This window comes from Barbus barbus, assembly GCF_936440315.1.
Source record: "Barbus barbus genome assembly, chromosome: 39".
Classification (NCBI taxonomy): Eukaryota; Metazoa; Chordata; class Actinopteri; order Cypriniformes; family Cyprinidae; genus Barbus; species Barbus barbus.
In genome coordinates, this window is record NC_136717.1 from 14,310,328 (window position 1) to 14,324,373 (window position 14,046).

At 37.3% G+C, this 14,046-nt stretch overlaps 1 pseudogene across 1 annotated transcript; it reads left to right on the top strand.

The window, feature by feature from the left end:
- Nucleotides 1-2,226: 2,226 nt before the first annotated feature.
- LOC306859002 (ataxin-10-like) lies at nucleotides 2,227-13,928 on the top strand (annotated as a pseudogene). Its single transcript has 9 exons — nucleotides 2,227-2,371; nucleotides 2,446-2,542; nucleotides 2,687-2,854; nucleotides 2,938-3,018; nucleotides 3,890-4,043; nucleotides 4,450-4,558; nucleotides 5,033-5,209; nucleotides 10,239-10,302; nucleotides 11,442-13,928. The product of its transcript is annotated as an ataxin-10-like (transcript).
- The last annotated feature ends 118 nt before the right edge of the window (nucleotides 13,929-14,046 follow it).

Here is a 14,046-nt window from a genome sequence, read left to right on the forward strand (position 1 = left end):
GTAGCGGCACTACCCCATTTATGTATTAGCGGCGGGTCCACCCTTAACCCGAGGATATATGTCTGATACAAAACCACCTGTAATTATATTCTTCATGCAAGACCAACTTCCTTCAGTGCATTTCCCTGGCCAGAAAAAACACGAGATGAACCGCAGAATGGAAAGCCAATGACCCAAAATATTCTGGCACTTCTGAGGATTCAAAGGGGAACTAAGGCCTTTTGTTGTTTCAGCTGGAGCACTTGTCCCCACATCTTGTTTATGAAAAACGTTTGATTCAGATGAATGGGTGTCAGATGGCCTTGCTTATAATGGTCTAGATGATTTCATCCTTGAATGGGAACAGTAAGAAAGTTACATCATGTAATATAGTTTAGGCATTATCAGAAACATTCAGCCTGTCCTCTCAAGATCAGATTTAATCAATGTAACCTTCGCAGAGTGTTTCCCAGTGTCACACAAGCGATGGCATATAATCAAAACTCAAAAATAAATGGATGTGACTTTGGATTCGTTGTATAATGCCATGGTTACTATTTGTGCTGTTCCTTAGCAGAGTGATTATAATGTATTCAATGGAGGGTGATTTTCGCCTGTTCCACCCAGGTCTTGACCTCCTTGACTGTGTGTAACAATTGAAATCTATTCAATTAATATTCAGCGAATTGTGGCAAAAAAATTATTTTATTAATAAATTGTAATTACCACGGTTATTACATGTTTATATTAAGAAAATAGCTCCGATTTAAGAGGGTCACAAAATTAAGAAGCACATTGTGTCTTTCAAATATACTTTATAGACTTTAAATAATAAACAAAAAATATAATCATTACCAGTATCAAATAAAATTTATATTTAAAGAATTCAAAAAATATTTATATATATTTTTTTTTTAAAGAATTAGATTGCATTTATTAAAACGCTCACGTAAATTCAAGTTCACGGGCTTTTATTTTGAAATCCAGTCCAGCAGGCAGGCGGAAATAAAGGTCTGTTTTTGTTCTCGCGCGTTGATGGCAGCCTCCAGTGATGACAGCATGCAGAACATGAACTGCGCGCTCTGTCAAATAGCCACAGAAAAACTTACAAACACGCATCTCACAACTTTGCAAACTGTCACGAAAGCTTTACGCGATGAGCAGTTCAGGTACTACACATTTTCCACTTTAAAAAATGAACAGAAATATGTGTGTTTAAATGTACAGTATGTATCAGCAGAGTATGTTACATATTTCGATACAGGTTAAAGAGCTGTTTAATGCAATTTTTAGCGTTTTAATAATCACATATATTAATTTCTGAATGCTGTGCACTTTCACATGAACCAATTTTCTGACACACATTAATTGTTGAAGAAAATGTCAGAATGTATGAACTGCCATACATATTAATCTAATTGAAAATAGACTGACAGTTTGTTTCTGTTTTGTTTCAGAGCCAGTGTTGACAGGGAGGCTCTTGGAAACCTCTTTGCAGTGTTTTCAAGACTTTCTATGGATGTTGAGCATTTGATTGAGAGGATGGATTCACAAGAAGAAGCATCTATGCCTTAAACTCACCTCAGAGCTGTAGGTAGTGGTAGTGTTCAGTGTCCAGAAAGTTTGAGATTACTAATACAAATGCCTCAAGTTTGCATTTTTAATTATAGCGTGTATAATTTCAAAGTATATCTTTGGCATAAATATGTGAGTAAAATGTTGAAATTGTAGCAAATGTAATGCCTTAATATGTTATGTAATATTGTTGTATCTATGATTATATTAAATAAACATTTAATGTATAAGTATATTATGTTCCCCATTTAATGACAGCAGCACTGAAGTTTGTGTATAACTTTTGTGATTAGTAGCCTAGAAATAATGCAGACTCATACATTTTTTTTAGGTATAGCTTTATTATTCAGTCCTTTTCTGCATGTACATATTATGTACATACTATACTTATTATAATAATTGTAATAACTGGGTAATTTTAAGGTGCTATCCCTGAACTTGACCCTAAACTGAACCTTAACTCATGTAGTTACCATATATTTCCTAGTACTTTTGTAAATGTGTAATGTAAATACATATAAATGCATGTCATTTAAAATAAAGTGCAAACACATTTCCTTCTTTTTTATGTCATAACTGTGATTTTTTGTCCCCCCTAGTATTTCTCATACTTTTGTCCCCCCTAGCATTCCTCATTATGATTAACATCATAATCATTATTATTATATGAATATGACTGTGATCTGTGAGCTTTATAAACCAGAAAAACTAAAGCGCTTATATCTTCACAGAGATCTAGGCTCTATCAAGCTATCTTTTGAGATTTTGGCCAGACTCCTTAAAATTGCATCAGGAGGTTCAAATGACATTTATGATGGTGAGTTTCAAGTGTTTCAGCTCTATGGAGAGTAACGGGTAGATAAATAAATGTATGACTCTCTCCTTTGGCAGCACGTCGGTGTGGGATTTAGTTTCTTGGTAACATTGCTGTTGGAAACCAGCTCTGCAAAGATGACATCTGGGAGCTTGGTTTCCCGCACATCTTCTGGTGAGTGAATTTATGGTTAGGCATCAATGGTGCATTTCTTACGATGCCAGTCAAAAATGTGTTCGGTCTTCATTTTGTAAAATGCTACTGATTTGTAAATCCCTCTACTGGTGTGGTTTTGTAACCACTTCTGTCTCTTTCAAGTGACCTTTTGGAGCTTGCAGATGAGAAAGCTGTTTCATACATATGTATGGTGATCCACACTTGTCTGGATGAGCACAAGACAGAGCAGCTAGTTAAAGACACACAGCAGCTTAAATAGTCCCTGAAGATCATGGACTTGTGCAGGACGTTGCCTGAAGTGGATTGGACGTAAGCTTTGTGTTTTAATTGAAACAAACAAAACAAGCACATCTGTTTTTTTGGCCTATTTTATACCCCACTTTTTATTATAGGGTCTTTATTGTCACACAACACTTTCTCAAGTCGTCAAAGCTCGTTAGGAAAATGTATACCGAAATGACCAATGAGGAACGGTAAAAACTCTCAATTATTTTAAATCAGTTGCACGAAGATGAGATGTACTTACATCTAGGTTAATACATTACTATACTGAGTTTTGACTTTTTTGATGATTTGATTCAGTGTTTATTTAAGGCTCTGTTACAAATTCTGGTAACACTTTACAATGAGGTTTTATTTGTTAACATTAGTTAACTACGTTATTCAACAGACTAACAATGCACAATATTTTATGCCATTTATTCATTTTAGGTAATGGTAATCTCGATTTCAATCTGAAAATGTATATGAATCAATGTTTAAAAAGATTAATAAATGCTTAAAGATTATATTGGTCATTACTGTTAAATATTCCATTACCTAATGGTAAATAAATGGGACCTTATTGTAAAATGTTACCCAAATAGTGAGCTGCCTAACTAGACAGCATTTTTAGGCATCATTTGTTTTTCCAAATAGTAGGCATTTTTAAATAAATTTTAAAATACCTAAAAATCTAAGGTAACATTCATAGATAAGCCATTTGAGTAAAGAAATGTGTCCAAGATGGTGGATGGATTCTATAAAATATTAAAATAGTCACTTAGCATAATATAATAAAATAAACACATTTTTCACTGTACTTTTGTACTTATGCCTTTCAGTGCTTTATTGCCTATCCAAAATATTCAAATTAAATAATTCTGTCTGGGCCAATGAAGTTCCATTTTGGTTAGGATGCTTCCTTAAAAGGTAATTCTCTGTGTAGACATTAAGACAGCTCACTAGGATTTGGAACAGAGCCTGAGCATCACTAACAGGGGCCATAGGAATAAATGTATCTTTCTAAATTATATAGCATGTTTTGATATACATTATTTTGTGAATGTAATTGTATACTAACAGGCTCACACTGTTGGAGCTGATATTAGCACAGCTTGGTGTCGTTGAGGAGGAGAACTGTTTAATGCCTCTGAGCACAGCTCAGTTCCTGGCTTCCTGCTTCACTGATCACTGCAGAGCTGTTCTCACTCTGAGCTCCGAATCATCAGATGACCAGGTCAGCTTTATCTGCGGTGCTCATAATGCACCTCTTCATGTTAGTCTGCAATAGCCATAAACAGAATATTGGGATAATACGGTATAGTGGGCAATATTAGTGTCTCTTGATATTGGACATTAAGAAACTACTGGTAATACTTTCTTGAGCATCAAATCAGCATATTATAGTGATTTCTGGAGTATCATGTGACACTAAAGATTGGCGTAATGGATGCTGAAAAAGCTTCAGCTTTGCAAATATAGGAATAAATTACATTTTATAATATATTCAAACAAATGCAGCCTTGATGAGCAGCCTTTGAAAGACACTTCTTTCAAGATCATTTAAAAATTCGCTCTGACCTTAAAGTTACTGTACATGTTATAGAAGATGTTCTAAGCCTGGTATTGTTGTACACTTGTAGGAAGCTATGGTTGTCATCAGGCTTTTGGACATCCTTTGTGAAATGACCTCTGATTACAAGGAGTTCATGGCCCTGCAGGATCACTCTGACCTGTTGAGCTCAACAGTCGGTAAATGTGGAGATATGTGGCGTAATGCTTTTGCTTTTGTTGGAGATAAAAATCCTAATGCATTCTTAATGAGAATACACAAAAACCATAGGAAATTATCAAGTCTTTGCCATGATTGAAAATGCAAAATATTTGTTTTGGTACAACTGCATAATCACTGTAAAAAGCATCTTGTCTTAAAAACATGGGGCTGAGCTTGCCATCCCTCATACTGTCTGCTAAACTGAAAAATCAAATCACACACCCTTATATGCTCTTTCTCACCTTTTCTATTTAAAACGCAAAGCAGCTGTTTCAGTAGGGTGCTCTTTGAAACCGAAACCTCTGACAGGTTACAGCTCACTGCAGACAAACACAATCTTATTTCTTCCCAGACTCTCCTGTCATCTCCGGCTGTGATGTCACACATTAAACATGGCATGTATTTCTCACTCTCATCTTGTATGTAATGTGAAAATTCTTTGTCACCTCCAGATCTCTTGAAAGAGGTCCACTTACTGGGCAAAACCAATAAAAATGTATTCACCGCAGCTCACGATTTCTCCTTGACAAGGCCAGGGGGCGCCGACACCCATCCTGCCCTCAGTTTCAAAGCTCATCTCATTCGACTCATTGGGAACCTGTCATGGCCACATTGTCAATCAGGACAAGGTACTGCACACAGTAGCTCCTAGAAGTTTTTGTATGTGTGAGAGTGTGTGTGTGTGTGTGTGTGTAAATATGAGATTTTGCAGATATGAAAGATGCAGTCACGTTTTAGGGATGTGCAAAACAACATATTTTCAAAACAGACCCCATATACTATATATGGGTCAAAGACAATATGTCTTTAGTTGTCTGCATCAAATTAAATTTCCAGATTGATTTTGTATACATGTATAGAAAGGATATTAAATGCAAGTGTCTGCTGTAATGTTTCAAATGTTCTATTGTCATTCAGCATAACAGATATACCTTTGCAAAAATGAAACAACATGCTTATTTTTATATATATATATATATATATATATATACATGTGTGTGTGTGTGTGTGTGTATGGATTGAACAATTCTTGCTGACAAATGGGTAAAACCTAGTGGTTTGAAGGATAGTGACAAAGATGGGCAAAGATTCAAAATTACAATTAGTTTTAGTTTTTTAATTGGTTTCTGAGTAGAGTTTTCTATTTTTTTTATTTTTTTTTTAAGTAATCTAATCTTTTCTTCTAAATATGCCTGACAATATTTTTTGGGAGATCATGGTAAAAATGTATGATATTTGAGAAAATATGTAGCTTCGCATGACTGCACCTTGAAATTCATCAATAAAAGAGAACTGATTGATGGGTAAGAAAAACAGAAATAGTCAGTGTGATTGCCAAGGGAAGGAAGTAGTTAGCAAAATTCTTGGAAATCATCTTTAAACTTCCTCTCCTGCGATTTCTATGACTTGTTGGAATGTGAAGGAATGTGTTGGCAGTGAATGATGAAACTAACACCATAGAGTTTGCAGCCAACTCCAGTAATGTACTGATCGACGGACGGCGCAACCCAGTCGTGGTAAACGCATTAACAATACTGTGGTTTAGAGGCTTTCTCTCTGTCCGTCAAATCAGGCCTGGGCTTTTTGTTTGTGGAAGCTCCCTCCTTGAAAACTAATCAGGGGATTAACACTGGTAGATAAAGACTCGAGAACCATTCTGAATTTCATGCTTGTATCATCTCATTTCTTCCCCAGATATTTTCCCACTTTGTTCCCTTTCTACTTTTTTTTCTTTTTAATGAATTCTCTTGTAAGCAGCCTCCTGTGATGGAGGGGTTTTCAGGCTTTCAGGTCTGTCCCCTTCAATCAGCACAGAGGAGAACCTATAGTACCGGCCTTCTTAAATAGGGTCAAGGCACACAACTGAGCGGTCAAAGGTCAAAAAACAATAGCAAGTCTCCCAAAGCCTGCACCCTCACGTTTTGACCAAAAACCTTGTTCCAAAACCTTGTGAGCGCACTGCTCCCGTTGCTGCTTTCTAATGGGCCGTTTGCTCAGAATGCATTTTTGTATTCCACTGCACTGCTTTTCCATTACTTTTCTATGTAAACCAAACGGGAGTTTTGATAGTTGTGCTTGCGTCTCACGCGTGAGTTAAAACGTGGTTAACTTTTAAAATTCTGCGTCTCTAGGCCACCTCTTAAATTACTAATTTGGATAGCTCTACATAAAAACAGCACCACACAATAGCACTTCTCGCACAAAACAAACTAAAGAGGCTACCGAAAATTGATTTCAACAGAGTTTAGTGTTATGTTGCCACTGCTAATAGCTTACTCAAATAAGCATAACAATAGTTTAAACACAAATATACAGTGCCCTCCATAAGTATTGGAACAGTGAAGACAAAATTGCTCTGTTGGCTGTGGAGTCAAGACATTTGCAAATATGATTAAAAGATGAATATGAGACAAAACTACAGAATGTCACATTTTATTATTAGTCATTTCAGCACATACATGTTTTACCAAATAAAAAGAACAGCACTTTTAGAGTTCATCCCACTCATTGATGTAAGCATAAGTATTGGAACAGTTGAACATAAGGCAGATATAAAAGATTAAAAACTATTATTTAGTTGCAGATCCCTTGCGCACAATCACAGCAGTGAGTTTATGACCCATAGACATCACCAGACTCTCATCCTTTGAAATACTTTTCCCAGCCTTTAATGCAGCCAATTCCAATTGTTGCTTGTTTTGGGGAGTTTCTGCCTTTACTCATCAGCTGGTGAAATTCAAGTTAATTTGGATTTAAATTTGGAGATTGACTTGGGCAATCTAAGACTTTCTATTTCTTTGCCTTTATAAATTCCTTGACTGAGCAGGCAGGGTGTTTTGGGTCATTGTCCTGATGCAATATGAAGCACCTCCCAATGAATCTGGTGGCATTTTCTTGAATATTGGTATTAGGGCTGGGAGATATATCTCATGCGATATGCATGCTCATCTCGTCAGTAAAGCCGGTTCCGTGATTAGCGGTAAATCGTTCATTATCAAAGATATATTGCCTTTGATAATGAACGCGATATTGCGTAGCTTGTCGGTGAACTTGTCATTACTTCTGCATTCAAGATTCAGAACGCAGAAGTAATGGATATAACTGATACGACACATTCCCTGCTTTTAATATCTGAAGAATTAATGCAACAGGACACAGCTGATCACTTAGAAAGACCTGTGAGGGAACTGTTCCAATACTTATGCTCACATCAGATAGAGGGATGAAACTCTAAAAGTGAGTCTCTCTGAATGGTTTAACCAGAACCAGATGAGTCCTTTGCACAATCTGACTCTGCTTTAGCCTAGATTTAAACTGGTGATTTTGTCTGGCCATAGGAGAATGATACTATTTCGACAAAATATTTCCCCGTCTAAATACTGTAAAGCTGATATAAAGCCACCCAGCTTTATATCATGCTGATGTAAAGCTGCTTTGACACAATTTCCATTGTTAAAAGCGCTATACAAATAATAGTGACTTGACTTGACAATCAAACCTCTACAAATGATTCAGAATGCAGCAGCACGACTGGTCTTCAACGAGCCCAAAAGAGCCCATGTTACACTTCTCTTTATCTCTTTGCACTGGCTACCCTGTTATGGCTTGCAGCAAGTTCAAGACACCGATGCTTGCATATAGAACAGCCACAGGCTCAGCACCCGCCTACTTCCACTCACTATTACGAATCTACATCCACTCCAGAAGTCTGAGAACCGCAAGTGAGCGACGCCTCGTGCTACCATCACAGAGAGGCACAAAATCACTTTCCAGACCATTTTTGTCCACCGGTCCTGGCTCAGTCCTGGTCATCTTCCAACCTCTATCCAGAATGCTGATTCATTGATAATTTTCAAGCGACAGCTGAAAACTCGTCTCTTTTCATCACAAAAAAAACCCAAAACATCACTTGATGTATTCCACAATTGTAAGTTGCTTTGGATAAAAGCATCTGCTAAACGAATAAATGTAAATGCATGTAAATAATAAGACTTTATAGGGCTGATACCAATCAAATGAAATCGATAACAACAAAATCCATCTCTGCACTGCAGAAGTGGCACTGATACTGCACCTGAAGTGGCATTTAGATGTACTGTATTTACACAGACTGTGTAATGCAGCTCAGAGACAGCATGAATGCATTTACATTGCAGTTACAACTGCATATTAGATTAGTTTTTTAAATGTAAATAGACTAAATATAGAACAATGAAAGTAATACCTATACTAAAACCAATGGATGGCAAAAATCTCTGTCTTAATAAGTGAATCATTAATTTACTAATTCAACCGTTGCATTCATTGCTGATTCCTTCAAGAATGAAGCAAGTGACTTGATTTGTGAGCCACGTACTAGCATACTATTCTTGATATTTATGCCATAGAAAGATAAACAGTAAGAGTAGTATACTAGTATGCAGTTTAAGATTTAACTCTCTTTATGAATGGCTTGAATTGAGTCACTGACTCACTTGATTCATTCAAAAGTACTGAATAATTCAGAAAACAGCACCATGTTGACCAAGACGCAATGTTTGGTGAAATACATCAAAACAGTCCATAATGACAATATTCTGTCTAAAATATAGATCACTTAATATTAACTTGAATAGAACATTAACATGTAGTTATTATATATTTATTTCTGGGGACAGTCGTGGCCTAATGGTGATTGTATGTAGGGGGAGTGAATGACCGGTGCTCCAGGTGTGTGTATTCACTACTCACTGCTATGTGTGTGTGTGTGTGTGTGTGTGTGTTCACTACTCGCTGCTGTGTGTGTGTGTGTGTTCAATACTCGCTGCTGTGTGTGTGTGCGCGCACTTGGATAGGTGACTCTGAACTTCTTAGCTGGTAAAACATGTATGTGTTGAATCACCCAATAATAAAATGTGACATTCTGTAGTTTTGTCTCATATTCATCTTTTAATCATATTTGTAAATGTCTTGACTCCACAGCCAACAGAGCAATTTTGTCTTTACTGTTCCAATACCTATGGAGGGCACTGTATTACTATTATAAAAATATTAACTTTAAACTGAACTGTTTTTATTTCACTTTGCTGTTTTTAATGCAATATATGTTTCTCAAAATATATTTGTCTCACCTTGTCTGTTGTTTTGGATTTTTTTCAGTGTTTTCTTTGCAGCAAGAAAGTATCTTAGGTGGCTATACAGTTAAGTGTAGGATCAGAAGTGCTGATGCCTTAAAATGCTGCCTCTGCAGTAGTCCACTACATCTGAGGATAGCCAAACAAAACTAATTTTGTGGCCGAAGCGTACGGTTACATAAGTTTCCCTTCGTTTTATTGCTAGCACTACTTTCTCAATCAAACGCCATGCTAGTCATTAGCAGCAGAAAATTTCAGAAAAATCAGGGCTCTTTCTTATTCCTTTTTTTTTTTTTAAAGGAACCAGGGTGGTTAAAGGGCAACCGCTGTAGCTCTTGGGTTACTTTACATACTCAGGGTAATGTATGGCATAGTTAGAGACTGCATGTGATGAAAACCAGCGCAAACTCGTATGACTGCGCCAAACCAGAGCTCAACCGCATGGACTTTCCTCCATGGAAAGTAATTGTTTTCTGACCAGTCTGGCTCATGATGTCCCTGTTAAAGACCATTTTCCTTGTTTTTTTCCATTTGTCTCCTATAGGTAAGAGAACTGGACGGTATAGCTCTCATTCTGGACAACTGCAGCATCGACAGCAACAACCCATGTATCCTTGGTCGTGACTCCATTCACTCTGTGTTTTTGTGGTGTATTTAATGAGGGTTTTCTGATTTTGTGAAAACCGCCACAAAAAATGCAAAGATATTACTATCTAAAGTGTGAATAGCATTGTAATAGCCCCTTAAATTCCATTACTAATGGAAGTTGTACCGCAGTGTTTGATGTTTGAATGATTGGTGGCTTGTTCAGAGTTGGAAATGCAGTTGAGATGTTATTAGAGCAAAGCCAGCGTCTTGCCCAATGGTTTCATGTCCCTCCACCTAGCAACGTCCCCTGTAGAGAGGTGGAACTGTTGGGCTGACTCACGAACATTTTGCAATCCTCACTCACCAGTCTCCTTGTGTGAAAAATCTAGTCATAATAGTTTATGAAGCTAAATGTAGGTATTACATATACGAGTAATTTTGTGGTGTTGACAGAAATCAGTTTTATAGATGTGCAACACTTTCTGGAAAACTTGATTGAAATCCTGGGTGGAAAATCACCACTTGAATAAAATGAAGTGACATTTTGTATTTTTATAGTGTTGACCTGCATCCTGCCAACTCTGTTCCATATGAAACGGTTCATTGATAACACGACAATCTGATGTATTGCAGCTGTGTTTCCAAAGGATCCTTGACTGATGCTGGCACTGTTGTTTAAAAAAAAAAACGCTTTCATTCTCTAACGACCACTGCCGGTCTATATTAGAGAGAGCAGGGCACAGCGCCAGCTGCTCTTTCACTAGGGGATGAGCTGCTAAGCTGAGCTTGTGTCCTCCCGAACACTGTTTCCTGACCGTTTCAGGAAGTTGTCGTTGTTGCTTACTGTTTAGCATGGCTGCTGGACCTGGTGTTGCTAGCTTCACTTCTGGTATGGGCAAAATTTTGGGCAAAAAACTATTATATGATATACTGATCTACCAATATATTGTGCATCCATGCCCTAAGTACTTTGACTGATTTAATTTGCATCCTGATGGATGATAAAATTTGCAAAATCCTGTTGAAGGTAGTTCCTTAACCATATATAGAGACCAGAATAACATGGAGACTTTATGGTGTGCTTTTTTGGCATTAAACCAACAAGAACACCCTGACAACCACATAGCAAAACAATGACTTTCCTTAATATTTTTTCCAGTCATAAGCCAGTGGACTGTGTTTGTCATCTGGAACATTCTGGAACACAACCTAGAGAATCAGAAGCTGATACAAGGTCTTCGGAGACAAGGTGCAGCAGATGACACGATGCTCAGAGAAATGGGCTTCAGAGTGGAAGAAAGGGATGGCAGTCTACTGCTCAGGCCCCTAAAGAAGGACCCATAGTTGATTAAGTAGAGCTGGGAGACCGCTATACTGGGATGCCCATCCCCACACCCCTTTACCATGCTATATTACACTCTGGAGATGGCTTAAAACGCCCACAACACACTAGGGTCATTAAATATCCAATCAGTAGTTTGCAGCACAAGGGGGTGGTCTGGGCTTTGTGTTCTCCACACAAGAGGAAATCAATCAGAGAAGCTTATCTGAGAGGACTCATGCTGATGTCTGTGATGCATTTAGTCTTTGATTCCAACCCCCCCCAAAGTGGGATTCAAATCCTATGAAACAAGGAGAACCGTGTCTTCCTGGCTTTTCAGCCACTAAAGAGACTCTGGTGACCAACAGGGAGTAGAGGTTAATCCCCAATTCAGTGCATTTTATAGAGACCAGGCCGCTTCTTGATCTGTACACGTAAAGTTCATCTCTGAATAGCCGTGAGACTCGGATCCTTCTTTTTGAAAGCTGACTTAAGATTTTGTGCTTTAAATCGGGTTTGTTTACAACAATTCCCCTATTATTTCAACAGACTTCCCATGTAGCTTGGTAGATGGGGATTGCTGTATGATAGGGCTGTCTATCTAACTTTTAATATAGTGCATTTGTTATAATAAAATAACATAACGCAATTACCTGTGTGTACATTCTGTAATATCCCATTTTTTTTACATTTATTTTACACCAATACAGTGATTCCACACTCATGTTTTGTGTGTGTCTGAAGCCAGCACAATCGCAGAGCCCATTACAGGCAACAAGCTTTGACAAACTACACTTACCGATATCACGCAATACTGAAAAGTGTTCAAAACAGCTAGATTGTTTTGAAAATTAGAACATTTATTTTAAAAGTATGCATAACTATTTAAAAGTTTGGGTTCAGTTTGAATGTTTTTGAGACCAGTCACTAAGGCTACATTTATTAAAACAGTAATATGTTGAAATATTATTGCAATTTAAAATAACTGCTTTCTATTTTAATATGTATTAAAATGTAATTTATTCTTGCGATGGCAAAGCTGAATTTACAGCATCATTACTCCAGTCTTCAGTGTCACATAATCCTTCAGAAATCATTCTAATATGCTGATTTGGTGCTCATTCTTATTATTATTATTATTATTATCAAAAGCTGAGCTGCTTAATATTTTTGTGGAAACTGATATGCATATTTTTTTCAGGATTCTTTGATGAATAGAAAGTTCAAAATAAATAAAAGAATTCGTTACACGAGTATTTTTTTTTTTGGTATCAATGTAAAAGCCTTTGCTGTCGTACATACTAAATTCTCTTATAATTTAATATCGAGTGGAAAACCTACACCATTAACTTGATACAAAGTAAATATTTTCATGATGATAAATCAGATAAATTAATTTTGTAAAAAACATATTTTCTTTACAATATAAGCTGATTTTCTATTTTAGGAAGAGTGTCCCTAGATTCTTGTTGATCGTGATTGTGTACTGTCCAGCCTAATTATAAAAGCAATCTCTCATACAGACCAGAAATCAGTCATCAGGTCTTTCTCTCCCTCTGTCTATCCCACACCACATTTTTGCTCTCGTGATCATCTAGTTCTGCCCTTAGTTTTTTTCCTATGTGAATCAGACCAGAAGTATTGGCTTTAAGAATCACATCTCGCCCCGTCCCATTCTGGAATGAGCTGAGTGGTCCACACATACACACACACCCCCGTAGCATTAATACCCCTCTGTGCAGGCCTCTGCTCTCCCCACCACACCCTGTTTTTTCTGCCTCATATTTTTTAATGACAAAATGTTTGTGCGAAACAATCAGGGTTGACTTTTCTCTCAATCCGGGGTATAGTGTTGGGAGCTTACGCGGTTCCGGTACCCAGCAGTTCAGACGGCTAACAAAACAGGTCCAGTTTACTTCTGCTTCGGTGGCTGCCTGCAATGCTTTTCACCCACAGGAAAAAGACCAGAGGGGCAGAGAGCATACGGCGGGTGAATGAATGAGCCAGGTCAGATGCCTATTCAAACCCAGGCGGGAACAGCTCTGTGTCACTCCGAGATCAGCGTTTCGCAGTATCTATAACCACAACTATGAGCCGCTCGGTGCTTCTGGGAACTTTCCGAGATGTCGATGTGCGTTTAACAACATGGCATCATTTTGCTTTGTAATCAGATGAATTCAAATGACCACAGTTTGATGTATTTGATCCAAACTGTTTGATTCATTTATTTATCTAGCGATTTTACTGTAAATCTTTGCCAAAAAAGTATAAATACATCCAGGCAACGAAAAGATGAGATGGTTTCATATCAAACTTGAATTCAGGAAAAGTCATTTAAAAAAAAAAAAAAAAGCTTACATAATTAAACCGGGACAAAAATTGTAGAAAATAAAAACATGACGAAGAAAACAGTATCAATAATTACTCTGAATATACCTGACAT